Raw genomic sequence first — 19,019 nt, 5'->3', positions numbered from 1 at the left:
TAAAGAGTGTCGGTAAAAGTTAGGAGAAATTAAAATGCTGTGTGTTTTGGAAAACAGTTTGATAGTTTCTCTTAAACTTATCCAGCAGTTTTATTTCTAGGTATATCTAAGAAAACTGAAAACATGTATGTATAGAAAAACTCAGAACAAACGTTCAAGTTGCTAAATGGACAAAATGTAAAAATAATCCAATGCCCATCAACCAGTGAGTATTTTATATCCATACAGTGGGATGTTGTTCAACAGTGAAAAGGAAAGAGCCACTGATACACACTACACACTACTATGTACACAGTACATACTGCATGCATTCTACAACTGTGTGCTTAGTACAGAGGCCAGGCATTAAAGACTACATATTTCACCATCTCGTGTGAATAATGTGGGCATACCAACTGTAGACTCCCATTTCATTTGCTCTGGGACCGATTGGTCCAACTGGAAGCCATAGCTAGAGAGTAGGTTGACCTGTATGGTTTGAGTGTTCAAATCACTTGTCTTATGACAGCAACAAAAATCTTCAAACCCTGGGACTGGCCGTACTGAGACCAGACAATGTGTTTTGAAACTGTAAGCTTTGTTGCTAGGCAACCACTCTCCTTTCTTTTGCCAAAAAATAGCTGATACCTGGTTCATTCTTTAGCCTAGCAGCTACGCCTGGCTCTGTGCTTTAGGGCTAGTCAGATCTGAAATTGACTTATACTACTTACAGACAGTCTCTGAGACTGATCATGTTACTTAAGCTCTGTGACTCAGTTTCTTCCTCCAAAGACTGGGTCACAGAATGGACGTGACACTGTGAGATATTAACAATATAAGTGTTATATCCTGAGCCAAAATTGGTCTCTTGGAACTGACAGAAAGGAATAATATTCAACTAAGTAACAGGGAGACAATGTTATTATAAGCCTAGATAATATCTTCCTTTTAATTATTTATAAATAGCCTATTTACATACATAGCAGAAGTCCACCCAATGCAGTTGTTCAGTTTATGATTTCTTAGTATTATCTATTCGTTTGTGCAACCCGTGTGGTCTGACCTTTCCTTGCTGGTCCCCCATTCCTGCCGTTAGAATGGGAGTGTTTACTTTGAGCTATTGTAGGTTTGGAGCACATAACTTTCTTCTTGATTTTATAGGGGCTCGTAGCTAAGACGTTGCCTTGAGTCTCAGAAGAGACTTTGGACTTTTTTGAACAATGTTGAGACTGTTAACACTTTTAAAGTTAGACTGGATGTATTTTCCATTATGTGGTAGTCATGAGGTCTGGGGCCCTGAGATGGAATGTTGTGGTTTAACTCTGAGAAGTCCCACAGGCTCATGTTTTGAAGGCTGTGAAGGTAGGCGGTAGGGCCTGGCTGGTGGAGATGAGTCACCAGAAGCCCAACTCCTGTTTTAGAGTTCTGTCACCACAAAAGAGTTCTCTTTTGCCTATTTGCTGGCAGTCATTATTTACAGTCATCTCTTACAGAACAGTTTTTCTATCTCTAGAGATATTCCATCTTTTGACATATAATTCACACGAGATGATAAAATATGTAGTCTTTAATGCCTGGCCTCTGTACTAAGCACACAGTTGTAGAGTGCATGCAGTATGTACTGTGTACATAGTAGTATGTAGTGTGTATCAGTGGCTCTTTTCCTTTTCATTTTCCTTTTCGTTTCCTTTTCATATTGTTGAACAATATCCCACTGTATGGATATAAAATACTCACTGGTTGATGGGCATTGGATTATTTTTACATTTTACATTTTATTTTTACATTTTGTCCATTTAGCAACTTGAACGTTTGTTCTGAGTTTTTCTATACATACATGTTTTCAGTTTTCTTAGATATACCTAGAAATAAAACTGCTGGATAATTTGGAAGTTTAAGAGAAACTATCAAACTGTTTTCCAAAACACACAGCATTTTAATTTCTCCACACTTTTACCAACACCCTTTAGTGTGTAATTGTCTTATAATTATAAGGAAGGTCTTATAAACACAATTCGTAGGATCCCATACCCAGGTGGTTAATAAAGAGCTTTGGTATTGTAGATCTAATTTTTTTTAACAAACATGGGAAAATTATTAAAGTCATAGATTTTAAAGATAAGTGTACCTGGGACTGGAGAGATGGCTCAGCAGTTAAGGTCAGTGTCTACTCTTCCAGAGGTCCTGAGTTCAGTTCCCAGCAACCACATGGGAATTGTGCCTCACAGCCATCTATAATATGATCTGATGCCCTCTTCTAGTATGCAGGTGTACATACAGATAGATCGCTCATAAATATAAAATAAATAAATCTTAAAAAAAAAAAAGGTAAGCATGCCTGGATCTGACTGAATTCTGCTTTAGTGTAGTGTGCAATTGTCAACTTACTCATCATTATGACAAAACACTAGAAAGAAACACCTTAAGGGAGAAAAAATGTACTGGACTCTAGGTTTCAGAGGTGTTGGTTCTCCATGGCAGGGAAGGCTTGGCAAAAACTGAGTAGACACATCTTAGCAGGCCAGAAAAAACAGCAGTAGCTTAGCTTGCTTTCTCTCTTCTCTTCTACTCCTACTGGGTCTTTGGACCATGGAACGATGTCACCCACACCCAAGTCCATCATTCGCTCTCCATTAAGCCATCCTTTCAGACACTCAGTCTCCCCAGTGACTCTAAGTCTAACCACATCAACAACAATGACGAACCATCTCAGTAGTTGTACCATGTTAACAAGTTAACCGCTCTAAGACTCCATTTCCTTATTTAGAAAGGAGGCTGTCTAAAATAAATGTCTCTATAAGGCTATAATGAATTTTTAATTATAGGATGCTTCAAAAACACACTCATTTAAGCAAGAGCTCCCCCTTTCCATGCATGTGGGTGCATGTGTGTGTGTGTGTGTTTGTGTTTGTGTGTCTGTGTGTGACTGTGTGCATGCATGTGTGTATGTGTGCATGTGTTTGTGTGTGCATGTGCGTGTGTACATTTATGTGTCCATGTGTGTGTGCCTGTGTGTGAGATGTATGTGTACACATTTCCTAGAGTCTTGCTGGCTGCTCTGACTGACTATTTCTCTCAATAGCAGGTCAGCAGCAAGCACATATGCTGCTGGGTTAGATAAAATCAGCAACAGATAGGAAAGAAAAATAGCCATTCCCTGGGTCACTCAGGGTTGTGAGCCTTGGGAGAGATGTCAACATTCATATTTGAACCCTATTGACTCACTAACAACGTATTGTCTCACAGCCTTTCAAAGATGATCCTGAGACTATATGGTAAAAAGCTACAAGAAAGCTCCAAGAAGAAACATGAGGCAAATGTGACACCTACTGGCTGGCTGAGGTCCATGCAGAAAGCAGTCATCCCAAACCCAGACAAATCCCTAAAGCATCCTCTGGCAACTGTCACCCTCTTGCAAGTGAAGTCTACTGTCAAGGAAATAGAGATCTGGACAAAGGTTTATATGCAAAAAGTTATCAGATACTGCTTATTTATAAAAGTAAAATATTAGAAACACAGCGGGAGATTAAAATAAATACACTTGATTTATTCATACAATGGACTGACTATCATGGAGTCATTAAAAATTGTTTTCAAATCACTTTATTAGCATTAAAGTGTTCTTTAAAATATTTAAAGAAAGTATATTATATGTGCAAAGTATGGATAGGATAATGGTTGATGATAAAGTCTCTATGAATAGGAAAGGGTGATGTATGTTCATATTCATGGAAAAATTTAAAAAGGCCAAGAGCTAAGTGTCAGAGTGCTTGCCTGGCATGCACAAGGCCTGGGTCCAATGCCTTCCTCTACAAAAGAAAAGGGAAAGAGGGAAGGGATGGAGGGACGTATTACTGTTTTCTTATTTCTACATTGCTATACTTTTCAACTTTACTGTAGTAAGTGCATTGCTTTAGAAAAAGTTAAAACGCAATAAATATGAACTTTTGTGAAGCAAATTATTTCAATGACATTTTTAAAAAATAGCAGTAGCTATAAAATAACAACAAAGGATTGGTGTTGAAAATCTGAGGTGTACTACTGCAGCTCAGCCTCGGGAGCCGCCTCAGAGAGGCTGAGGTGGACTACTACAGCGGCCTTGGGGGAAGGGGGTCTAACCCAGAGAGGCCAAACAAAAGTAGAGTCTGGTCCTCATGGAGGTGCTAACGACATCTAACTTAACTTCCTGACTTAGCAGGCAAAGTTAGGAAGGAACGCAGCAAGAGCAGACAGATGAGGCAGCATCAGCATCGGTCCTAGGAAGCAGGCCCCCAGTGATGTCCTCAGATGTATCATCTGTGCAGAGAATTTTCTTCTGTAAGTGGCTGTGATTAAAAAGTCTGTTCTCCAGATTAGATGAATCCAACTCTATCTCTTTGGTGAATGTCTGACTCATTTCTCCCTTGGTGTATGTCAAGGTCCTGGCTGTTACACACAGCAGCAAGTCACTCCACTACTCTGATCTTTACCAGTCTCACTGTTAAACGTGACAAGAGCCTTGCAGCTGACCTTCCATGGATGCCACCTTTACATGAAATACCATCCCTTGAAAGTAACCCCAATCAAAATGCAAACCAAAACTACAATTAGATTCTAGACTACCTCTGTCAGAATGGTTATCACTAAAATAGCAAGCAAAAAGCTGGGAAGCATGGTATACAGAAAAAGTGTTAAGTTCTGTGACCATTACAGTTCCTTAGTTCCTAATATAGAATTACTATATGATCCCAGCTATGGTTTTTTTTTTCTAGAAATGTACTCAAAGGAGTCTAAATTAGCATACTCCAGAAACACTTATCCATCCATGTTTATCGCAACACTATTTACTATCTCCATAACGGACCAGATTACACGTTCATCAGTAGACCGATAGTAAAGGAAATGGGTATTGTGCATATATGCAGTTTCATTCGGCCATAAATAGTGAAGCCATGACATCTTCAGAAAAACAGATGGAAGTAGAGATGATGAGGGAGATAGGTCAGACACAGAATTACGATAAATATTCTATGTTCTTCACATGTAGAATTTGTGTGTTTGTGTGTGTGCACGTGCGTGCATGTGTGTGTGTAGGGAGAGAGGGAGTAGACTAGAAGAGGGAAGGGGAACAAGATAAATAAGAAAGGGCAGAGGAATACATGAGACATGAAAGAAGAAGGGACAAATGTTGAGGGTAGAAGGGGAGACAGTTGTGGGTGAATGAGAGACAGTTGTGGGTGAATGAGAAGAAAGCAATGTAATTATAAAATTCATATTGAAACCCATTCCTTTGTTATCACATGAAATTAACAAACAGGAAAGAAAGCAGCCTTGTGTAAGGTCATACCTATGAGCATCCATCATGAATAATTATTGTCGGACACGCTCACACACAGTTTGTAAAAGTGTTATTTCACCTAATTAAAATCCTGTGAGTGAAATCCCAGTATCAGCATGAGAGAAATGAAATGTAGCCCGATCAATGTTGAATGTGTTTTACGTTGCAGAACCAGGATTTTAATTCAGTCGCAAGTCCAAAGGTAAAGCCCTTGAACACTATACAGAGTGGCCACATGGCTTTTAGGGAAGAGCATGAGTTTGCGTCTCTGTCATTTGCAGCTGAGGATAGCAAGACCCAGAAAAACACTGTGATTGGCCCAGACAACTAACAAGAAACTCCATAGACTTCATTTCCAAGGACAGTGAGGCCCACTGTCCAGTCTTAAGCCAGTGTGGTTCCTTGTTCCAGGGCCTGCACTGGGGTTTCTGTTTCCATGTAGCAGCACCTCCCTTGTCTGGTAACCAGAAACTTGAAGTCCACCCTGCTATTCAGTGCTCAGATTACATATTCTAAACTGTACTTGGTGAACCTTTGAACTTCTGTGGAAACTGGAGGTCCACACAATTTAGTTTCCACCACTGTGGAGAGCAGAGAGTTGGAGGACATCTCATGTAGGAAGAGGCCACGGTCATGAGATAAGAAGTCCCTCTGAGACACTGGAGGTCCCCAGCTGGATCATCATAAGGACTCCTGGGGCTCTTTCCTCTGCAGCCACCAATCCACAAGGCCAAGCTCTACCTAAGACAACAAGTCAGGGAAGTCAGCCAGGGACAGGGTAATGAGAATTTAAGTCAAGGGGTCTGAGTCCAGAAGCTGGAGGGTGGAGGCAAGTTTGAGCGTTCTCGAAGCCTGTGGTCTTAGAAATGGCTGATGTGCTCTTCATCCACAACTAAAGGCCATGTCGCCACTGCCATGTGTCTACAGTACATCAAAGACTAGAAATAATTCACCTACACATTTTCTCCTGGAAATTTTCACTTTTCTTTCCATTTTTTAATGTCTACATAGGGCAAATATTAAAGTATCTCTTTCCATAATGAAATATTATTAGCCTCTTGATAACTAAGGCAAAAAAAAAACAAGCAAACACACACACACACACACACACACACACACACTAGAATACTCTAAGTCATATCTGTTCATAAGATCTACCTAAGAGGGTGGCCAACTGTCATTCAGTGAGATTGCCTTTTTACCAATGACAGTGTAACAGACCCCAGAAGGGTACTGAATCACCGTTATGGCCTTCAGTGTCAGTTCCAACCTCACATGCTCATATGGCTCTACTGTCCGCCTTTCATTTGAATCCCATATGAGAACCTCCCTGATTTCATTGCAGTTAACTCATTCATCTGGCAAAGCTGTCAAATGAGGAAAGACTTCCACTTTAGCAGTGTTTACATTTCTTTATTAAAAGGTGGATATTTAAATTTTAAAATTAAGTTTTGTTTTTATTAACAATTAAATTTATTTTTTAAATTAAAAAAATAAAAAATAAGTCATGCAGTATTTTAGCAGATGGTTAAAGAAAGGCTGGAACACGGAGAAATCAAGGCCACAATTTTAAATACAGGGCTCAAGGAAGATGCAGCAGCAAGATTACATTTTCTGAGGCTCAGAAGAAAATAAATAAGTTAAGGGGAGGGAACTTCTCTAGGCAGAGGAAATAGCTTGTGCAAAGTGTTGGGTCATGGGGAACTGAGTCATTTCAGCAGAAACGTCTAGCAAAGTTTTTAAAGACACCAACCACTTTGAGGGTCTGAATAAAAGACACCCAAAACTGTGGGCACTATGACAGAGTACCTTGTCATCTTCTATAATCATGGAACATGGGTCGTTAGAATATGGACCCTGGAATTAACTTCTGCTAAAAGGAAGAATTGAAAGCAGGTAAAGGGTTTGGCCATTACCAGTTGAGGGTAGGCTTAGGTACAAGCTGCCCCTGTTCACGGCATCCTTATATGTCAGTTCAGGAGCTGCTGAGGATACAGTAACTGCTCTTAACCTCTCTGTTGTTTGAGACATCTGGGATATGGGTGTAGACTCCTCCACAGGGCAAAAGAACCCATCATCCTGTCATGTGAGACATGAGGAATAATTTGCCTTCCCTGTAGATAAGGAAGGTTTCTTTTTTGGTTTGACCTACAGAGCCAGAGTTAGTCAGGCCTACACACCCAGAGCTGGTCTGGCCTACACAGCCAGGGCTGGTCAGGCCTATACAGAAAGGACAGGAGCATCAGACTTTGGGCAGGTCTTATTTTCCCAAGCATCCTTACCCTGAGATGAGACTAGCATACAGCTTACTCTGGTGGCATTGTGTTCATTCAAAAGGACTACTTAGGCTTGGGGACATCCTGCCACATAGGTAGATTGTATTGTATTTTTAGCCCATTTTATACAAGTATTTATTTTTCAAAATCAGTCTTTTTTTTTTAGAGTACCTGATTTTAAATATTATTTTACATTAAATAAGCTTTAAGTTTACTTTAAACTTGTTTTGAGTTGCCTCAGGCTTAACTTAGACAATAGATACAGGAGACTACTTAGTGAGAGGTATAAATTGGGTCTCCCTCTAAGCTTGTCTCTGTAAATGAGTTATATTTGTACTTAGTATGACTACAAAAAATAGTTTTTAGGTTAGGGACGTTTTCTTCTATAATTTTCTTGAAGATATTTGCTGGCCCTTTAAGTTGGGAATCTTCACTCTCTTCTATACCCATTATCCTTAAGTTTGGTCTTCTCATTGTGTCCTGGGATCCTTGGATGTTTTGGGCTAGGAGCTTTTTGCATTTTGCATTTTCTTTGACAGTTGTGTCAATGTTTTCCATGATATCTTCTGCACCTGAGATTCTCTCTTCTATCTCTTGTATTCTGTTGGTGGTGCTTGCATCCATGACTCCTGATCTCTTTCCTAGGTTTTCTATCTCCTGGGTAGTCTCCCTTTGTGATTTCTTTATTGTTTCTACTTCCATTTCTATGTTCTGGATGGTTTTGTTCAATTCCTTCACCTGTTGGGTTGTGTTTTCTTGTAATTCTTTAAGGGATTCTTGTGTTTCCTATTTAAGGGCTTCTACCGGTTTACCTGTGTTCTCCTGTATTTCTTTGAAGGAGTTATTTATGTCCTTTTTAAAGTCCTCTATCATCAATATGAGAAGTGATTTTAAATCTGAATCTTGCTTTTCTGGTGTCATGGGGTATTCAGGACTTGCTATTGTGGGAGAACTAGGTTCTGATGATGCCAAGTAACCTTGGTTTCTGTTGCTTATGTTCTTGCGTTTGCCTTTCACCATCTGGTTATCTCTAGTGCTACCTCCACTTACTGTCTCTGACTGGAGCCTGTCTGTCCTGTTATCTTGGTTGTGTCAGAACTCCTCAGAGCCCAGCTGTCTCTATGATTGTGTGAGCCTAAGATCCTTGGTGTAAGAGCTCCTGGGAGTCAGGCTGCTTCTGGGATCCTGAAATCCTGGTGTGACCAAACTCCTGAGATCCTGTGATCCTATGATCCCATGTTCCTGGGTGTGTTAGAGCTCCTGAGAGTCCAGCCTCCTCTAGGTGTTCTAGGACTGCTCAGGCCAAAAATAGTTTTTAGTCCATTAAGGAATTTCATTATTTATAAGGGGACTGACCATTAATTTCTGTGTTTCATCTTTAACAGTTTAATGACAAGTAATTTTTATAAAATTAGGATTTTATAATTTTACCTCTGTTAAGTTGAGTCTTAAGGTTTATAACTTTGACAGGGTGGTGGCAGTGCATTCAGAAGGCAGAGGTAGATGAATCTTTAAGCTTGAGGCCAGCCTGGTCTACAGAGTGAGTTTCAGGACAGGCAGGGCTACACAGAGAAACCTTGTTTCCAAAAGCATAAAAGGTTTCTGTGAGACTCTTTTCCCAACACCTACAAAAAATAAACAGTCTAAGTAGAAAGTGTAGAGTGTAGTTTTAAGCTCTACCCGCCTTTGCTCTGGGAGGTGACTGAGCTACCAGTCCGCATCCAGCTTCTCTTGAATTCTCAGACAAAAGACACATAGTTTGTTCCTTTTCCAATTACCTCCTTGGCACAATTGCTGGGCACTGCTATCTCCCACCTGGAAAAGCACACCTTTACCAACTTCTTATTTCTCTCTCTCCACCTGCCCTAAACTTCAGTTGCTAAACTCCCCTAACCATTGTCTGTAGGAGCAACCTTTGTGGCCACTCTGATTCAAGATCTCACACAGTTGTTGTGATCTTCTCCCACCAAAGCATGGCAAAAAACTCTTCCTCCCTTGCATCTCTCTCCTCCCCCAGGAACCCAGAAGTCCCACCTGTCCCTTCCATCCAGCAATTGGCCCATGGCTTTCTTTACTGACAGATCAAGAACCAATTGGGGAACAGAACCTTAACATCAGAACTGCTCCCTACACCTCACCTTTTCTGTCCAATTAAAAAAAAAAAAACAAAAAAACAAAAACAAAACTCTTCTCCCAGACATAAATGGAACAAAATCATAACAATCATGTAAGTTACACAGTACGATATACAAATGACATCCAGTCTACCATTTTTTTCAATTAGATAAAGTACTCCTCCATCATTCCTAACTGAAAGAGTTATGATTCTATCCCTAGATTATGCTTAGATTTTAGCCTGTAATGCCACCTGAAAACCTTGTTATCCACTCTATTCTCTCTCTCTCTCTCTCTCTCTCTCTCTGTTAAATAATTTGAGTTTGAATATGAGACTAAAATTAGTTTTCAACCCTGTCAGAAATCTGAGAACAGCTTAAACATTACCTGAGTATATAGAAAGCACCAAACATAGCTCCTCAAACAATTGTAGAGACAGTTGACTACCTGGACAGACCCTGAATTCCTCAACACATTACAGCATAATCTTCAGCCTTCTGGCCCAGGATCATCTGACAGACCTTTGCAAAGCAGAATTATTAAGGACTGTTTACCCTGTCTTGGTAGAGCCAACAGTTGACTATTCTGCATAATGTGTCCTTTTCCTGGATAGTATTTCGTCTGCAGATGAAATAGGCAATTTCTGCCCAGTGGCTACTTTACCACAATAAGCAATCTTGCTTGGAGGTGGAAATGATCAATTCTTCTTTGAACCAAGAAGGGGGTGCTGTCAGAAGCACATATGTCTCGTTGTCAAATTATTAAATAACATTAGATGACACGTTCTATGGATTTCTGATGTTTTTAAAGACCACATATATATATAAATCCTAACTGTTAAACCTTGACTACACTTAGCTATTTCTAATTGAAGTATATCAAAAACACCCTTTTGTAATTAAATCAGAATCTAACATAAGCATGAGATTGCTATCTAGCCCTTAACTCATATTGCTTAATCATCTAAAAACAGTTTGTAATAGCAGTTATAGAAGGACTGGGTTGAAGCTTTGTATTCTTAAACAAGTTTCATAGGCATAATGCTTATCTAACGGTAACAATATTAATCCCAAATGTTGTATCAACATGAGAAATTCATACCAATGAAAACCTTAAATCAATATCAAAATAAATGTTGTACCAATATAAAAAATTATAACTTCAACTTTGCATCACTTATAAAGATTTCTAATAAATTAAGATTATGGCTACACAATCAATTCCACCTATTTCCTTCCTGTTTAAAATTATGACCATTCCCAAATTATCCCTTAAAATGACAACTTTTCTAAAATTTGTAAAATTTGAGCTGATGACTCTCCATAACTTCTCCTGGCTGAACAGGGGCAATGAAAATTCTTTAAATGGGAAGGGAGCGATAGGAAAATTAGAAAATTTGGCTAGACTTTAAGAAAGCTAACTTCAGCATCTATTCTCCAGTCTCTGCATGTCTAGAAGGCTCAGGGATTGACTGAAATTCTAGACACATTTGAAAGGTTGAATGAGGCAAGATGACCTGAAATTCGTGACACAGGGGGTCCTAGAAAGTCAACTCAGCATCTCTGAGGATGGATCTTGCCAGAGTTGTACATTCTATAATATATAAACCTCACAACCAAAATTTTAGTACATTTAAGATATCTATATGGATTGTGCAGGGTGTATAAATTAGTTAAGGATGAAATTCTGCTTCTTGTTTGAGCATGTGAAAGACAGCTATCTTTTTTATGAGTTAATTTTATTAATAACCAAGTATAGTAAGTTTCCACTCATGTCATGTGAAGGATGGCACAAAGAATCTCCCTACTTGTCCTGTTTACTTCTCTTGAAATCTTTTAGCCCTCCATGTGGTCTCTCCTTGTCATATCTGATCCACATCACTCCGGAAGAGGTCCAGAGCCTATTCTCCTTTCCTGTAGACACAAATGCAGAGTTTTTCTTCCAAAATAGCATGTGCTTGGTCCCGTAACTAGAATCATTAAACCTTTAGCTTGACCTCTCTCCCAGAGGAATTTTAATATAACCAAACTCAAAATCACACTCATTTTGATAATTAAAACAATTCAGAGCAAATAAAGCAATCTAAATTAATATTATCTGTTGAGACAGTGCTCCTACTGTCCTCTGCCCAGACCTTCCATGAGATCAGGGCCTCAACTGCTTATTTAATATCTCAGTTTACTTACTGTATGAGACTATTTCCAACCTCTCTAATTCTCAAGACCTAAATTCCTACTGTCTGAGATAGGTTAGGCACCCTATCCCCTGCTGACTATATAAGCCTATTCATAGACTTCTAATCTGTCATGCCAGGAATATTGATCTCAGAATTCCTGTGGAGCCCATGTTCACAGAATTTGAGTATATCCTGGCAAGACCCTTTCACATCTTTCCTAAAGCATTTTTTCATTCAATTTCACTTCTATCCTTAAAAACAATGACATTTCATTTAACTCTATCTTTTATCTGCTTGTTGGAGGCTAGCAGCCTCTCTCTTTCATTCCCTCAGTAAATTCTGTCTCTTTTCACAGCAGGGTATTCCAGCTGAGGCTCCCAATGTTCCTTTGTTTAAGTTTCCTGCATGCTGATGCCACCAGTGGCTCAATCAGCTCTACTCACTGAGAAACCAATTTTCCCCTCTTCCTAGACCTCTCTCTCTCTCTCTCTCTCTCTCTCTCTCTCTCTCTCTCTCTCTTCCCCCCCCCCTCTCTCTCTCTCTGTGCTATCAATCTAAGAATTTCTAATTCATAGCAAATTTTTGCCTTCCACATTACACAACAATGGTAGCATGTTCTTTTAAGCTCTACTCATCTTTACCCTGAAAGCTGACTGAGCTACCAGCCCCCACCCAGCTTCCCTTGAATCCTTAGACAAAAGACACACACACAGTTTGCTCCTTTTCCAATTACCTTCTTGGCACAATTGCTGGGGACTGCTATCTCCCACCTGGAAAAGCACACCCTTACCAACTTCTTATCTCCATCTCTTTACCTGCCCTAAATTTCAGTTGCTAAACTCCCCTGATCACCTACCTGTACGAGAAGCCTATGTGGCCACTTCCTTTTGAGATCTCACATGGTTGCCATGTTCTTCTCCCTCCAAAGCATGCCAAAAACTCCTCCTCCTCCTCCCTTGCATCTCTCTCTGCCCCCAGGGACCCAGAAGTTCTGCCCGCCCGTTCCACCCAGTAATTGGCCCATGGCTTTCTTTACTGACAAATCAAGAACCAACTGAAGAATAGAACCACCCACTACACCAAGTCATTGAAGAGAACTTTTTTTAAGATATGATTGAGATGCTGAAATGTAGCTCTTCACAGTTGATAGCTTCTGGAAGGGGTAGGGGAGGGTAAGTTCTCAATTTTCTTTAAGGGGCTGACCACTGGGAGTTTGACCATTCACCATTGAATATATGGGCACCACAAAATGGATTTGTATTCTCTCTTTCTCTATCTCGCTGTCTCCCCCAAGAGGGGAGAAGGTTGCAAGTTGGAGTTGAGTCTGGGAGGACTGAGAAGTGAGTGTGATTGGGGTGCATTATGTTAATTTCTCAAATAATCAATAAAACTAATATGTTGGAGAGAAAATTGAAGCTCTCTTAGTATCGAAATCAACTTTAAACCATAGATACAGTTCATAGAGAGACTAGAAATCTAATTTTTAAAAATTCTTTTATAGTGTACACTTATAAAATATTACACTTTTATGTATGATTTAGTTTTTCTAAGTAGATAAAGCTTTACAACATTAACATAGACATAAGTGATTAGACCTATATCTGTAAATCAGATTTTGTTAACATGAATGGACCATTAGAACTTTAAGAATTTATGCATGACATGTTATAGCAAATTAAGATTGCCTATATATTAACTTTTTGTTGTAGGTTTTAGAACAAGAACCAAGAAGTTAGGGGAGAATTTATATTTATATAATTATATTTAGCAGTTTTAACAGCTCTCTTGATTAAAAAAATAATACCATAAGACATAATAGTAACAGATAAGTGTATTATTTGTTGTAAGAATTTTTTCTAAAGGGGATGTTAGGCAATAGTTGGGGCCTTTGCTCCTATACCAACAGTTTTTTGTATAAGTAACCCTCCTCCCCTTTTTAGTTTTTAGCCTGTATTCCCAGAAAACCTTAATGTTTCATATAATTAGGGCTACCAGAAACCCTTGGCATCTGATATAATTGGTGCCTAATCACATACCAGGAGTGACTGGATGCTCAGGTGAAGGGCCAGTGACCTTACTCATCTCCTTGCTTGAAAGGCTATGAACAGTTAGCAGGTTCAGCAGTCATTGTTTTAAGTAGGCACATTTGTTTAGCTCAGTTTTGACGTTGGCAATTGTTTAGCTAAAAACATAGTGTGCAACGTCGCCTTAATAAGGGAGGGTTGAGTTCAAATTACACATATGGAGTGATACAACAAATTAGTGCTACCTGTGTGCATACTGTAAAACTATCGGGCCTTGTAAGTTTCCAGGTAAACCTTATAGAAAACATAAGACAGCTTTAGCTTATGTAGCATGGAGAGGTAGATTTTTTTTATCATAATCATCATTAAATTTATGTTCACTTTTCTCTTCTGGTCATAGGCACTGCAGGAGCTGTAGATTACCATGCCGACATGGGCAAATCCAAGAACCACACTACACACAACCAGTCCCACAAATGGCTCAGAAATGGTGTCAAGAAACCCCAGCCACAAAGATACGAATGTCTTAAGGTGGTTGACCCTAGGAACATGCTCTTTGCCAAGAAGCACAAGAAAGGCTTGAAGAAGATGCAGGCCAACAATGCGCAGAAGCCATCATCAAGGCCCTTGTGAAGCCTCAGGCCATCAAGCCCAAGATGCCAAAGGGCCCCAGTCGCAAACTCAGCCGTCTGGCTCTCGTCGCTCACCCCAAGCTTGGGAAGCAGATTCAAAGGTACATGGCCAAGGGTCGTAGACTCTGCCAACCAAAGCCCAAGGTTCAAACCAAGGCAGAGGCCACAGCTCCAGCTAAGGCCCAGGCTTCAGCGCCAGCTCAGGCTCCCAAAGGTGCCCAGGCCCCTGTGAAGGCCGCACAGAAAAGGCTCCTGCCAACGTGAAGACACATGGACCGCTGTGGTTCACCTACCTACACTATTTGCAGATGACCAGTGTCCTATGCTGTTTTTACAAATAAACTCGAGGCAAGAACTGTTTTTAAAATATATATATATATTCACATTACCTAATAAAATTTGACTGGAGGAGCTCTACTAAAACTATGAATTTGGAATCCTTGTTGAGAGACTTTGGACAGAGATTTCTTTTGTCCTTTCCACATATACGAATTCTGTTAGCTGGCTTAAGTATAGAAACCTATATATTGTTTATGAGATAAACAATAGTAGCCTCTATTGAAAATAGTTTACATTTTAGCTTTTTCTAAGTACATCATGTCTTTTTCCTGGGCTTTTTAGTCAAATTAAAACAGATCGTTTTCAAATATTATCCATACCCAAAAAACATATGAATCTCTGTAATGCCAAACCCAGGGATCCCCAACTCATTAGCCAGTTTGTGTGTGTCTGCAGATGGAGACAGACAACCTGAAAATTCTAACAGATGACTGAAAAGTCAAAATAAAAGCAAGAGTATCCAGATTTGATGGGGTAGAAACAAAGACAGACCAAAGGCAAGAGGTAAAAAGTCCCCAAAACAAAAAGAACAATCCTATCCTATTTAGGGATAGCAGGCTTGGAGAACTAGTAGGGACCAAGCTTGAAATACCTAAGTAATGTCAAATAGTCCAGTGTGGCTAGTGCAGAGTGAACAGTAAGAAAGACTTAGACAAAGTCAGAGCATTTGAATGGAGAGATCACAAAGAGTCAAAAAGGTAACTATACAGACACTGGCATTTACTCCGAATAAGCAACTGTGGCAGGACTTTGAGTTTGAGACTGGCATGATATAATATACTCTCCCAATGGGTTGCTCTGTTGCATGAAGTGGAATCTAAGGTGACAGGATAGAAGCAGGAGAAGTTCATAAGTGCTCACAGTAACTGGAGCATACATAAGGTGATAGAGCCTTGGACCAGGATGTAACAGTGAAGGTATCAAGAGGGTGGACCAAATTCTAGGTGTGTTTCAAGATAGACTTGGCCTGCACATTTGCTGACTAGTTGCATGTAGGGTGTGGAAGAGAATTCATCAATTGCTTTAATGGTATGCTGAGGTTCAGGGAAAACAAATTACAGACAACCAAGGTGGAGAAGATTAGGAGTTTAGTGGGGTGGGCTGAGTTCCCCAAGTGAACTTGTTCTACCGGTAGAAGATCTGTGTGAACCTACAGGCAGTTGGGAGAGTTGCAATTGTCATTGAACCCATGAATACAGAAGACAGGTGAGTTTGATCATGGACTGAGACAGAGTAACGAGGACCAAGTGCCAAGCCCTACAGTCTTGCAACATCCTCAAGTCTGGAGATGAGGAAAACACAGCCAAAGAGCCAGGAGATGGAGTCAGATGAGTTGGAGAAGAACAAAGCAAAGAAAGACAGATTCTAACTTCAATAAGCATGTAGTAAAAGACATTCTAGTCTCTGATAATATTTGTCTTGCTTCCCCAAGTCAATGCACACTGATTTTATAATGCTGAACATTCTTTTTTTCCTCTTAACTCCATGCCCAATCATCTCCAGCCGGCCTCGTGGTCACTGAGGAGCAGGCAGAGCAGCAGCATTGATATTGCGGAGACAGCCGAGACGGACAGATTTGGTATAACCCATGTCCAATGGGGGAGCTATATATCAAATTATAAACCACGAATTGTACCCCCATGCAACTCTATCAGAACACAAAATGACAGTATGCTCCTGTAACAAAATACCAGGGTGTCACCAGTGTTGAGGAGCTCAGCCATATATTAAAGACAGAACACTACTCAGTGGAGAAACCTGCAGATCACAGTCTAGAGCATCCTATTTGAGATGAGAAGCCTATTGACCCTAGACAGATCCTGTCCTATATCCTTACAGGAGTTACTCTAAGGAGATACTTATGTGTAGGAATCAGAAACATAAAAATAATCTTCAAAGGTTCAACTCTACAATTGGACTTGTAACCTGGAAGTTCAACATTATTAAACTTTAATCTCTTAATTAAAAAGTGGTTGGAAGCTGTTTGGTTGGCTGGTTGGTTGGTTTTGTTTGATTTTTGTTCTGTTGCTTAGATGGGGGTTGGTTGGTTGGTTGGTTGGTCTGGTCTAGTCTGGTCTGGTCTGATCTGGTTTGGTTTGGTTTGGTTTTTCTAGACAGGTTTTCTCTGTGTATATAGCTCTGGCCATCCTGGAACTCCCTTTATAAACCAGGATGACTTCTAACTCAGAAATCTGTGTCCATTTGCCTCCTGAGTGCTAGAACTAAAGCCATACACCACCACCGCCTGCCTCCAAAGTGTTTTCTGCATGAGCCTATAATTCTGGCTCTTGGGAGGCTAAAGCAGGAGTTTATGTGAAGGCACACTGGGCTACATAGGGTGGGGCAAGCCAGTCTGGGTTACATAGTGAGGTCCTGGGGTTTTCACTTTTAAGGTGGGGATTTTTTTAATGTGTATGGATGTTTTACCTGCATGTGTATCTGGTATGCCTGGTGCCTACAGAGGCCACAAGAGAGCATAAGGTAGTCTGGAATTGGAATTATAAACAGCTACAATCCACCATGTGGGTGCTAGGGACTGAACTCAAGTCCCCTGGAGAAGCAAGTACTCTTTACCGTTGGAGTCATCTCTCGGTCTAGAGATCCTGTGTTTTTAAAATGTTTTGAATAAGACCTGCTATCCTTCCATTTTAACTCCAAATAGAGCTTGCTGGAAAAGGGAGGGGGGATATGAAAGGAGATGATAAAGACTGAGAAAACCCACTTCTGCTACATCCCACTCACAGGAAGGAAAGTGGTTCAGAACCAGAAGGCAGGCAGCAGTGACTCCACCGAGGAGTTTCCTTCCCGAGAGCTAGCTGTGGGAGCGAGGCATGATGATGAGTCAGAAAGCCTCCCCTTGAGGTTTTAAAGATGCCCACGCAAATTTTCTTAGACTGAGATGTTGGCTACCAGAGGAAACAGCCTAAACCAAAGGCCTTGCCAATGCACAGAAGCCAAAAGGAGGGCAAGTAAGCCTAAGTTACAGAGCAGAGGGCAGGTTACTTGCTCGAAGCAGAAGGGGCTTCGACTTCCCATCCCACCTCTCCCTCCCCTGTGAACCTTCTGATCCTACCCAAGTGAAGGAACTCTGGCCAGCTTGACGGTGGCCTGCATGACTCTGACAGACCTTGCCCTTCACCCTTATTCCCTCTGCCTTGCTAAAGACCATTAGATTCTTAAAGCTGGTCACCAAGGTGACCATATTCCTTTATTCGGCCACTTCCTCCTCCAGAGGCAGACTGCCAAGGTCCAACTATCAAACTATTGAAGTCCAGAGATCAAAAGCCCCCTTTGGCTCACCTAATTAACACATCCAATTAAAATTAAATATTTCATCCGAACGTGGGGTTTCCCACTTACATTATAAAACCTCCATTTTAATATGGGCCACATCTACGGGCACGGTCTATCTAAAGGCAGTCTTTTGTCCCACTTTGGGAAAATCCTACCCCGTCCCCCTCTTCCTCTGTCTCCCGTATTTATTATTCCTTGCCTTCTGTCCCTCTGGGGCAAATAAATCTCCTTTGTGTGGAGAACTCAGTCTTGGGGTCCTGAGATGATACTTCCTTACACCAAGTGTGTCTCATCCAGAAACTTCTCCAGTGCTGAGCAGTATTCAGAACTCTGTTCTTCTTCGTACTTTATCATTTGGTTTTATTATTTTTTTAAGACAGGGTCTCATGTAGTCCAGGCTAACCACAAACTCAGTACGCAGCTAAGAATGACTTTGAACTCCTGTTTTTCTCCTGACTCTACATCCCAAGGTCAGGACTTACTGGGATGTGTTGCCATACCCAATTCCACATTATTTCACACATAACTCTCTTCTTTCTTCTCTGGCATTTCCTTAACTGCCATCCTCCTGAAAGAGAGAGGTAAGTCAGGTAGTTTCTTCTACAGGACTCCCAGACTCAGCTGGAAACTGAAGGCCAGATCTAAAGCATTGAGCTTGGACTCAGGAGGTCAGGCAAAGCCATCTGACAACCCAACACTCTTTGGTGGGTGGAAGCCTTGTTCTGTGGCTGCATCCACTGGTACCTAGTTTTAACCATGTCGGTGGATTTGACCTTGGCAATTATCAAATCCTTTTGTCTGGCTGACTGGAAGCCAAAATCTTTGCTTTGCTTTGCTTTGCTTTGCTTTGCTTTGCTTTGCTTTGCT

At 40.6% G+C, this 19,019-nt stretch overlaps 1 long non-coding RNA gene across 2 annotated transcripts; it reads left to right on the top strand.

The window, feature by feature from the left end:
• The first annotated feature begins 2,988 nt into the window (after positions 1–2,988).
• Positions 2,989–14,689, top strand: LOC114626104. 2 transcript variants are annotated; one of them, XR_003712178.1, is made up of 3 exons: positions 2,989–3,436; positions 4,178–4,296; positions 14,288–14,689. It is a non-coding gene; the product is annotated as an uncharacterized LOC114626104 (long non-coding RNA). The 2 variants fall into 2 exon arrangements; XR_003712177.1 differs by having other exon boundaries at positions 4,175–4,296.
• Positions 14,690–19,019: the final 4,330 nt, after the last annotated feature.

The sequence above is a fragment of the Grammomys surdaster genome, unplaced genomic scaffold (genome assembly GCF_004785775.1).
Source record: "Grammomys surdaster isolate TR1022 unplaced genomic scaffold, NIH_TR_1.0 227, whole genome shotgun sequence".
In the NCBI taxonomy this organism is placed as follows: domain Eukaryota; kingdom Metazoa; phylum Chordata; class Mammalia; order Rodentia; family Muridae; genus Grammomys; species Grammomys surdaster.
This window is presented reverse-complemented; position numbering and strand designations above follow the sequence as displayed.